At 48.0% G+C, this 10,676-nt stretch overlaps 1 long non-coding RNA gene across 1 annotated transcript; it reads right to left on the bottom strand.

The window, feature by feature from the left end:
* Window positions 1-2,846: 2,846 nt before the first annotated feature.
* On the bottom strand, window positions 2,847-7,367 carry LOC125974063 (uncharacterized). The gene is made up of 2 exons (XR_007483370.1): window positions 3,297-7,367; window positions 2,847-3,177 (listed from the first exon to the last, which is right to left on the bottom strand). It is a non-coding gene; the product is annotated as an uncharacterized lncRNA (long non-coding RNA).
* Window positions 7,368-10,676: the final 3,309 nt, after the last annotated feature.

Raw genomic sequence — 10,676 nt, 5'->3', positions numbered from 1 at the left:
GGTGAAATGCTGGTTTCACCAATCAGACGCTATGAGTCGTCAAGGTGAAAGCGGGGACAGGTTGCGGTCAAGCGCCCGCCACGTCAAAGCGGACCGGCCAAGTGTCCTTTACGCATGAAAACAACAGTTGTCTTGAGCAAGTTTTGGATGGATGGATTTCAACTGGCTCGTCCATACATGACAGTACCTCGTCTGTTTTTGTTCACGTCATTGAGTCTTTTTGTTTTTGGCAGCGGCGCGGAGAAATCACTTCATCTCCAGCGCCTCTTGCCAGCCGATCTGGATCAGAGCATTCATCACAAAAGCAAAATGTTCTGTACATTAGAAACATGGAAAGTCGTAACACTGGGTGGTCCGAGAGATTGATTGAGGACTTACAAGCAGATTCATACGTTGCTAGTGTTTCATTTCAGTTTTTTTGGGGGAACTTTTCTATGAGAACTGCTGGGGTAACGGTTTTGTAAATGGAATCTTTCACTATTGATCTTTACTGTCCCAAAGACTCATCCAAAGGATTCGAATTGACTGCTTTTAATGGATGGCACGGAAAAGTCAAAGCTCTCCACCGACCGAGTTGGGTGCGATCGTAAGGATTTCACACAAGTAGAACGGCTACTCTGCCAAGCCGAAGAATGGAGGTCTTTGACAGGAGGGGAAGGGGGGGAAGCCACCGTGGACTCCCCCGTGCCCTCGCTCTGTGTCGCAAAGGCCTTCTGGAGACAATAGAAGCATTCAGCGCAGAGTATCGATGATTCTCCAGGAGTAGATTTTCTTTCAGTAACTATTTGGATTTGAAATTCTTCTCACCCTGATCCGGCTGCTTTTCCTCATAGCAACGCATTTTCCACCAAGGACAGATTGTCTCGGTGTTGTTGTTTTCATTTTCGGGCTTGGTTGGCATTCCTTTCAGGTTGCAGTCATCCTAACAAAGACGTGAATTCTTCATTTGGCAGGGCCAAAATGGACGATAAATGTTGGGAGCAACTCCCAAGCAACAATAGCCACTTGCTTGCCTCCTCCAAGGTAAACATTGTGTTGAGTCATCCCCAACTAGTGTCCTCCTCCTCCTCATCTTCAAGCCACGGCGGGTGTAATGCGAAACCTGCTGGGCCATAAGCTCCGCATTGCCGCTTAACACAATTAAACGCATGACAAGTTCAGGCGAGCGAGCTGCAATGTGGCACCAAATTGCACACCAAGAGGCCAGTCAGCCATTTTCCACCTCAATGTAACTTGAGCCCTCCCAACAGATCGGTCCAGGAAAGCCCGTCTGAGATGCGCAACACACAAAATGGTTGCAGACAGTGAGAAGGCAGCAAGCAACGTGCCTACCGAAAAGCAGATTTGTGGCTTGGAAAAACAAAAAAGTGGGGCAATTGTTGCACTTGTCACGCAGCACCTGCAGCATTCACCAAGCAGCAAGACACAAAAAGAGCGGCGTCAATCCCAGGCAGGCATCGACAGGTCGCTCGCTCGCTTGCTCGCTCGCTCCCATAGCCCACGGACGGATGACGATTGAAAAGCTCTTGGCTCAGATGGCGCCTGTCAAAACACGGAGGAGAGAGAGAGAGAGAGAGCGCCGCAAACGTAGACAGCCCCATCCCCGTTTATTTATAGTCTGCCATTTCAATGCAAACAAATGTGGATCGTGAGCAGAGGTTAGGGACTTTGCCTTTTTCATTTGCTTTTTGGCCGCAGGTCCTCCTGAATCCATCAAGCAATCTGGTAGGAGACCCCAGCCAAGTCGTAGAAGAGGAAGCGATGGAAATGACATTTACAGACGACGATGTCAAATAAAGAACGAGAGGGCCCATCTCAGGACTCGTCTCCAAAGTCGTAAAGCTTCAGGAACAAGCCTGCTCCTGAAATAATGTCACATGGAATCAATTCTTTCAACTCAAAGCAAGGAAGCAAAATCCCAAGACGTCTTGCGTTGCGTACTTTTTCACTGCGCGCGGCCATCTGAAAACGCAAACGGTTCAATTGATATCATTTATTTCAGCAATGCGCCCAACGTCAGTTCTTATGAGGGAGAAAATGACAAGCACCGTGTCGTTCGTTTCGTGGCCGCACCGTCTTGGAGCGAGAATGCGCAGGTTCAAACTGCTCTCGGGACGGATGCCAAGAACATATCCATCTTTACAGGAGGCCCAGCATCTGTCTCTTGGCACGTCTCCTTGAGCTGCTGACTGACAGCTTTAACAATGTCGACTGAGCCAAGTAACAGCCCGAGGCGCGCACGGTGTAACTTTAGCCATGAGGTTATTTGCCTCTGCTTTTTATTCTTTTTTGTTTTATTATCTCTCATACCCAACTCGGATCTACCGTACATTTCAGGTCCATTATCAATATATATGTATGTATATATACGTATACATACGGATACATACGTATATATACGTATACATACATACATATATATATATATATATATATATATATATATATATATATATATATATATATATATATATATATATATATATATATATATACACACACACACACACACACACACACACACACACAGATCCATCATGGATTTCGAACCGTCTAGCCATGTCAACGATGTGCCTCGTGAAATTCACCACCTGAGGCTGTCACGCCGTGGCGTCGTCTGTCATTAGCCGTCATCTATTTGACACCGCCGTATGTCAGCGGGGGAATTGAAATGATTGTACATTTCTAATTTCATTTTCCAAAGCAACGTGCTGACGGCGCCACTCGGCTCAAGTGACAGCGCACTAACAAGTTGCGACAGCTCAAAGGTGTTTCAAACTGACCCATGGCCATAATGTGCTTATGAGGGATGCAACCTCTGAAAATCCACATCATCAGGCGCAAAGCATGTTTCTTGAGATGTTTATTTTTCTGACCGATTTGGGTCTTTAAGCAAGTCAAAGTGGCCCAGGTACATTCCTGTTGTCACGCATGGTCTCGACGGTTGCCAGCACCGCAAATGGCCGTCGTGGCCCGGGACCATTCGCTGCCGGCTGCGCGGCGGCGGCGAAGCCAGTGACGACGAAACGCTGTCATGAGGTCAGATGAGGATGTAACTTGACTGTCCCGGTGGCCTCGCCCCGACCCCGGGAAAGCAGGCCATCTCGTCCAACGTCATTGTCTGGCCTCACTTGCGGATGAACGGACACAAACCATCATCACACGTCTTTCCAGAAGCTGTTATAGATTGGAGCAGACAAAAAAAAAAAAAAAAAGAAAAAGACCTGGCAATGAGTCAGTATTTTTACTATAGTTGTGGAGGCCCTCTTCTGAAATACCTGAGAATTTGTCCTTACCTGTTTGCAGTTATTTTCTATGGCCTCGCTGAACTTGTCCCACACCCAGCCATCCATCCATCCAGCCATCCATCCATCTTTTTGTTGTGGAAACCACGGATGCCTTGCTCCAGCCAATCCCACCTGTTTTTTTTTTGGTCATCTTTCTGCTTCCACGTAGCTTTCACCTTAATTAAGAACCACCCTGATATAGAAGTGCGCTACTAATTCCTTCATTCCATCACACCTTGGATCACACTTGACACGCAAAATTCTGCTCGACAGACGGACGGAAAATGGAGGCAACAATCACATAACCTCTTGCTCATTGACTCAGTGCCACAGGCCAGAGGCATTTTCTTTTTGGCAGCGCCACCGCTGAGGGCTTTTCTCATAATAGACTCTGTCCGGTGCCAGCCAATAAGCAGCCAGTTCTATATTTAGCTTTTGGCGGCGCACCTTCTCGCCCACGCTCACGAGAACAAATGAGCCAATGAACTCGCACGGCGAACAAGATGGAGCAAAGTTGGGAACGGCTGTCTCCTTGGAGGCCAAACACAATGCACCAGTCCAAAATGTTGCCAAGAATATTAGCACAGGCCACCGATGATGAGATTAGTCAATGGAAAGCTTTCAAAAGCAAGAAATGATCAAAGGTGTGACATACGACCACAAAGTCTCATGTGAGTGACATCATGGCCATCACGTCATTTTTTGTTTGAATGAAAAGGCCCGCGAGTGATAGCTTACTCCATGACAGGAGTTGTCACGTGCCGCGCCGCGCCGCGCCGTGCAAGTCACCAAATGCTGAACGAGGATGTGCAAATGTGCTACAAGTCAGAGTTGAAATGATTCCAAATGAAATCGCCAGACTTTTTTTTTTCTCAAAGTCCCCAGACGGAAATTGGAAAAGGTTTGATAGTGCGACTTTTTTTTTTTCTTCACTCGCCTTTCAAAGTCCCCAGACAGAAATTGGAAAAGGTTCTACGGCGCGACATTCCCACTGTGTTTTCATGCCAGCCGGGTTGAAGTTTTCTTAATCACAGCCCAGAAAGGAATGTATCGATCAAAGAGTCACTTCTCTCCAATATGCAGAATGTATGAAAACAAGCTCAAGTGCGAGGAACACTGATTCACAGTTGGCAGAAGAACGGCTCGATAATGCGTGTCACCTAGAAAAATATTTATTTTCTCTTGGCCAACACACTCTGTCTCCCGCCCTCTTTTATGGACGCAGATGATGGCAGGTGAACAAACAAGCAGCGACCTTTCTGGGAAGTTCCTTCCATTTCATCTTGGGATTTTTCCATGTGGCAGTTATGACATTTCCTCAACTTGCAGCTGGCTCCCTTTGACCCAATCAAAAGGTCTTGGGTGTGAAGCAGCGGCCAGTGGAAATGGTTTAGTAGACGTGTTTGAAAGGTGAAGAGATACAAACAATGTTGATCTGGGATTTGTTTTCATTTGCGACATGTTGGGATGATTCAATCCAATTGACTCTGCAAGAATAGTTGTTCTTGACAAACAGAAGCAACAGCGATGTTACGTTTACGATGCCTCGTGCCGGAGCACATTTTTCACTGTGGTGATGTCATCAACGCGGAGAACATATTTGCTGCAATGAATTATAGACAAATGTTCCGACATAGTGTGCAGTCCTATGGAAAGTCTCGCCAAAGTCCCGACCGAGTCTCTTATCGTCCCTTTTTATAGCCGTGAAGTCACCGCGTGATAAAATATACATGGTCGAGTGGCTCGAGTTTACATTCAAACACGGAAAGTACGGAAGGATACAAACGAGATAGAACAGATGACATTTCCAAGACGAGCGTCTTCCTCATCAAATCGATGACGGCAGCATTTCTGTGAATAGACTGAAATGATTAAGAATGCATAGCTATGGCCGTCTTGGGCGGCTCTCCAACATGCCCGAAGATGTCGGTCTGTCTGTCTGTCTGTCTGTGCCACCCCCCGCGCCCCCACTCAGTCTGGAATATGATTTCATGGTCTACTGAGTTAAAAGCAGTTCCCGAACCCCTGCGGGTGACTGTTTGTGTCTGTTGGCCACAAGTGTTAAAGGCTGGTCCTTCCATTTTATCGTTGCTTGACCTGGGACAACCCTCAACTGTTATAATTGGTTAGCAAGCCCAAAAAGGGGCACACATGGGTTCTTCCCTTTTATGATGACTTGTTTTCTGCCCTTGATATTGGGCCAGTTTCTTTTGTGCAACATGCTTGGCACCACGCCCAACTCCTACAAAGTGCCCTCCAATGGCCCCTGGCAGCCAGCGAGGGCCAAGTCGTAACTCGGCCAAGAACCGCAGGTGCTCTCAAAGGTTGTGGCCGTTTTGGCCCCCGAGATGGCACTGAGGACTGACACGCCCGAGGCCATTCTGCGCTGAGGGGGGCAGGTGCAGCATTTGAGCTAAGCACAAAGCAGAAGCGAGACATGACAGATTGTAAAATCTGCAAGCTCCTGGGAGGGGGGAAGTAAAGATCTTTGAACCCTGCAAAACCAACTCACAAAATCTACCAAGGTGACTGCCGGGGCTCGAACGCGGTCACGGACCTTTGGAGATTCCGGCTTACATTCCGACCATTTACTTCCTCTCTGCGCTCAAAGTGGTCAGGCACACGTGTTTGGGCTTCCACACGTTCCCAATAGAGGATCCTAATCAAAATAGATGGCGTGTGACCAAACTCCATTTCGCTAGCAAGAGCTTCATTAGCGACCCGACCATCCTTCGCTGCGCAAGACTCAATTACAATAACCGCTTGCGAGGATTGTACGAATTGACGGCCCCTTTGGGTCCCTCTTGATATTCCTGCCGTGATGGTCTTTGCATACGTGTATTAGGTGCCAACAAATGATGATTTGGAAGCAATCCACCTCTTATAACGTGACGGACGAGCTGACGGGAGACGGAGGCGGCTCGTCTCTGTGCAAACATGGCAGCGAATCTATTTTCATTTGTCGTCTGGGTTTCTATGGAGACCTGGGCGGGGACGGAACGTCCAAATCGAAACCTGGCAAGTCCCGATCAGAAACCTGTGGAGGAGGCTGCTCCCATGTGAACACCATTGGCCTCAGTCATCCGTGAAAGAAAAGTTGTCCCGCACGAGATTGACGAGACAGGAACGCACCCAAGGTGGGAGGGACCGTGTCACCTGGAACATCCATCAGGTCCACTTGAACAGCACAGGAGCTAGAACCAGAGGTCTGTCTTGACCATTGATCAGCCCTTGCTTTAGAAAGTCTTACTCTGCAAAAGTGAAGAGTGTTGAGCTGCCACGAATGCAAACTCAATCTCGCGGCTGTCAAGAAATCGGATGAAGACCAAGCGCCCGTCTCGAAAGAAAAGAACGTCACGCTGAGGGTATCGGGTACCACCACAGGTGACTCCTCATTCTGCTCTTCCTACCTCAAGATGAGAGTGACCCGGCCGGGTCTCCAAGGTTGTCAGCCAATGGGCAGGCCCTGGCAAATGATCCCAGTTCAAACAATCCCAAATGTTTGCGCTCTCCGGTTCCACAGCCGCAGACATTTTCTGGTGTCAGTAGAACGCTAACGCACTCATCCGACATGCTGGCAACGCTGCGGACATGGGGCTGAGCATGAGCAGCTCGCTGTCACGGAATGTTTTCTTTGGTGTCGCTTTCTCGTTCCTTCCGACGTCGCTGTGCGCAAGCTCAAGTGGACTAAAATGGTATTTGGTCCAGCATAGAGATACTTTTCCAAGTGTGGGACCTAAAAGTAGTTGACCTCCACAAATCAAATATCAGCTGACGGCTTTATGTAACAGGACAAGACGGACTTTTTGACTCTAGCAGAAGTCTGACGCAAGTTTGAATCTTCACGTTCCAAGCAAGTCCCCCGATACCCTTGTAAAACGTCGCTAAATTTCGAGCCGCTCTGGTCAAGTATTGTCGGCTATTCACTCGCTAGCTCCGCTAATCTCGCTATCTGGGCTTGGCTTTGCTGTACTGACACGAATGGATTTGAAAAGTCTCGCAATGGCCGATGACTGGATTTTTTTTGTCTCTGGCTGACCTCGCTTTCTACCTCCCAATTAAATCCGCAGTAGGAGCCGAGCCCGTCCCAGCTCAGGTTCTCTCTCAAGGCAAGCACCCCCTCGTCCCCCCCCCATTGTCTTTTGTTCTCCACGATGAGGTCATGTTTCAACCATCTTTCTGTGGGACTTTGCATGATACAAGCCCCAACAGAAAGGAGCCAAAGCTCTGCTGATGAGGTCAAGATCGTCTGGGGCACGTTTCCACCCAGCGAAAGCCTCGGGGGAACACGGCACGGCGGCAGGTGTGTCAGGCATGCGCCAAGCTCGCCCGCCCGCCCGCCACTCGTACTCATTAGCACACGATAATGACGCTGGAAATGTAATGACTGCTAAAGTCGAAATTCTTTTGCAAAACTATTTCTGTCATCACAAAGGAATCCAAAATATATATACCGCAGGGGACCCGCTCACTTGAGGTCTATGATTTAGTGGGATTCCATTTAGCCAAATGAAGGAAGATTGTTTTAATTTCTCCAGTGTTAATGTCAGGCCAAGGCATGTTTGGCCGTGGCAACAAGCTGACATCTTCTTAATATGACCAGAATGAAAAGTAAACAAAAAGGAGGTGTACCACCCACCGAGAAATCGTCGGCGCTACAAAGTCATTGAATGGAAAAGTCCAATTTGTTTGGACGGGTCCGGGACAGGTTCTTGATTGTACACCACAGTCAACGTTGGCGCCCTGCCACCACTTTTTTTTTGTCTGCCCTTTCCCTTGGCTGATTGGGAGGTCCACACCAAGGGATGCCAATGATTTTTATGAAGCCCTTTGAGACTGTCGCATAAAGAAACTTGACTTGATCAACAAACTCCTCTGCTCGCGTCGCCGGTTCGGCGCTCACCTTGAGCCAAATGTTTCGACGGCCGAGGAGGGGCTATCGCGTCTGCGGACTGACTGACACCGTACTCTGTGGAGCTGTGTTTTTTCTTTTCTCCTCTGTGATTCTTTTGGAAGCGACGCCGGATTCTTGGAGGCTGCGCCAGATGAAAAATGCATGCCCGGACCTGCCCGCTTTAAGAGCAAATGCATGTTAGCCGCGCACTTTCATTTTCATCTTTGTCATGTCAGCGACACCTCACGCGCTTAACAAATGCTGGAGGCCTGCTGAAGGCACTGCCTTGGAAAGCCACATCAACCTGTCTGAGCAACAAAAACTTCTCAAGATGGCCAAGTGTTGGGTTTTGTCTAAAGCCGCGTCAAGAGGAACACTGGCTGTTTTGGATCCATGCTCGTCTGGACCGTTTTAAAATGTGACTTGGGATTGGTAGAAGATTTGCTCCAGGTCTTGTAGCACTTTCAGATCACTTGATCCACCTCTCAAGTTTGCACCGCAAAATTCACAGCGAGACCATTTTGTTTTGTTTTGAAATGTTGTTCATTACCTCTCACAGCGCCTCACTCTGTTATTATATCCACATTTTCATCACACTTAAGTGAAACGAGAGTCTGCTAATTTCACTTTGGTGAAATAAACGGCCATACATAATCGGATGTCTGTTTCCAAAACCCGCTTTGAAGATGAAACAAAATACGTGTTCACACCCACGCCGCATGCCGCAAGACATGCGTGCACTACATGAACTTTACAGTACCCAAAGAAATCCAGGGAAATGCAGTTTGAGCTGGCCGGAAGGGAGGGAGGGAGCAGCGTGATGGGCGCCAAAGGAATTGCGCGTGACGCGGATCCGGGCGTGCTCGCCGACTGGCCGCCCACACTGGGAAAGTGCTGAAATGTCCAGTTAATTCAGTCATCGGACGGGAGCAGGAAGTGAGCGAGCGGACGGGATGTTGACATTACCAAACATTTGTTTCTCTAACCTTGTGAATTTACTCACACATGTTCCTCATCCCTCACTGGTTTTGCGCCAATGACGTCTTTTGCTGGGGATCTAACCACCTCCAGCATCAATGGATGGATGGATGGGTGGACATCATTCTGGATGTCACATCGCACCAGTGTTTTTTTCTTTTGGGTTCCAGATAGTCGAACCACAGCAGAGCTTGCATTTGGAAGGGAAGAAACCATTGTCACGTCAGATCAATTTGGATTTGATTACATTGGCTGCACATTGTAGTTGTCATTTTGAAATGATTTGTACTGAAGAATTTGGAGTCAAACATTGCATTCAAAGTTGAAGTAGAAAAGTCAAGTATTTCCTGGGTCCAACACACCTGACGGAAATGACCCAGATGATTTGCGTCAGGTGCATCTCCAATCTTGCGTGACCAGCGAGCGACAACCTCGATGAGCGTTTCAGCCTTGCAGTCTGTTTTTGCCGCTGCTGCTGCTGCTGCTGCTGCTGGATGAGTCGACATTTTATGGCTCTGAAAATAAGTGCGCTAACTCTCCGTTCCCTGGGCAATCGCAAAGCGCAGCCATCCATAAATGGATTTAGTGGCTCATGTCATCAAGAATAGGTCCACTCCAGTTCCACCGTGCATGTCGACAACACAAAAGATTGTTGTTGTTTTTTTTACTTGCTTGCTGTTGTCAATGTTGATTTTGCATCTACCAGCCCAAGACAGCAATTTTACTTTTAGCCCCAAACATTACATCCTATGTAGCTGAATGGGCAAAATGAAACATTTGAAATGGGTTCATAAGAGACTTTTTGTTTGGGCTGGAAAATCAAACAGGAGACACTATCTCGGATGGCTTTTCATTTCCACAAGCAGTGGAGTGCTTGGGGCTTGCACTAGTTGCCCATCAATCAATCAATCCATCCATCCATCCATCCATCCATCCATCCATCCATCCATCCATCCATCCATCCATCCATCCATCCATCCATCCATCCATCCATCCATCCATCCATCCATCCATCCATCCATCCATCCATCCATCCATCCATCCATCCATCCATCCATCCATCCATCCATCCATCCATCCATCCATCCATCCATCCATCCATCCATCCATCCATCCATCCATCCATCCATCCATCCATCCATCCATCCATCCATCCATCCATCCATCCATCCATCCATCCATCCATCCATCCATCCATCCATCCATCCATCCATCCATCCATCCATCCATCCATCCATCCATCCATCCATCCATCCATCCATCCATCCATCCATCCATCCATCCATCCATCCATCCATCCATCCATCCATCCATCCATCCATCCATCCATCCATCCATCCATCCATCCATCCATCCATCCATCCATCCATCCATCCATCCATCCATCCATCCATCCATCCATCCATCCATCCATCCATCCATCCTGTTGAAAATGGCAAATTTCAATCTCCCAATCTCAACTCAACTTGCTACCAAAAAAGGGCTTGAGGGGACCTGGTGAATATTTGTGCTGATTG

Source organism: Syngnathus scovelli, chromosome 8 (genome assembly GCF_024217435.2).
Source record: "Syngnathus scovelli strain Florida chromosome 8, RoL_Ssco_1.2, whole genome shotgun sequence".
NCBI classification, from domain to species: domain Eukaryota; kingdom Metazoa; phylum Chordata; class Actinopteri; order Syngnathiformes; family Syngnathidae; genus Syngnathus; species Syngnathus scovelli.
Note: the sequence above shows the minus strand (reverse complement) of the source record. Positions and strands in the feature narration are given on the sequence as shown.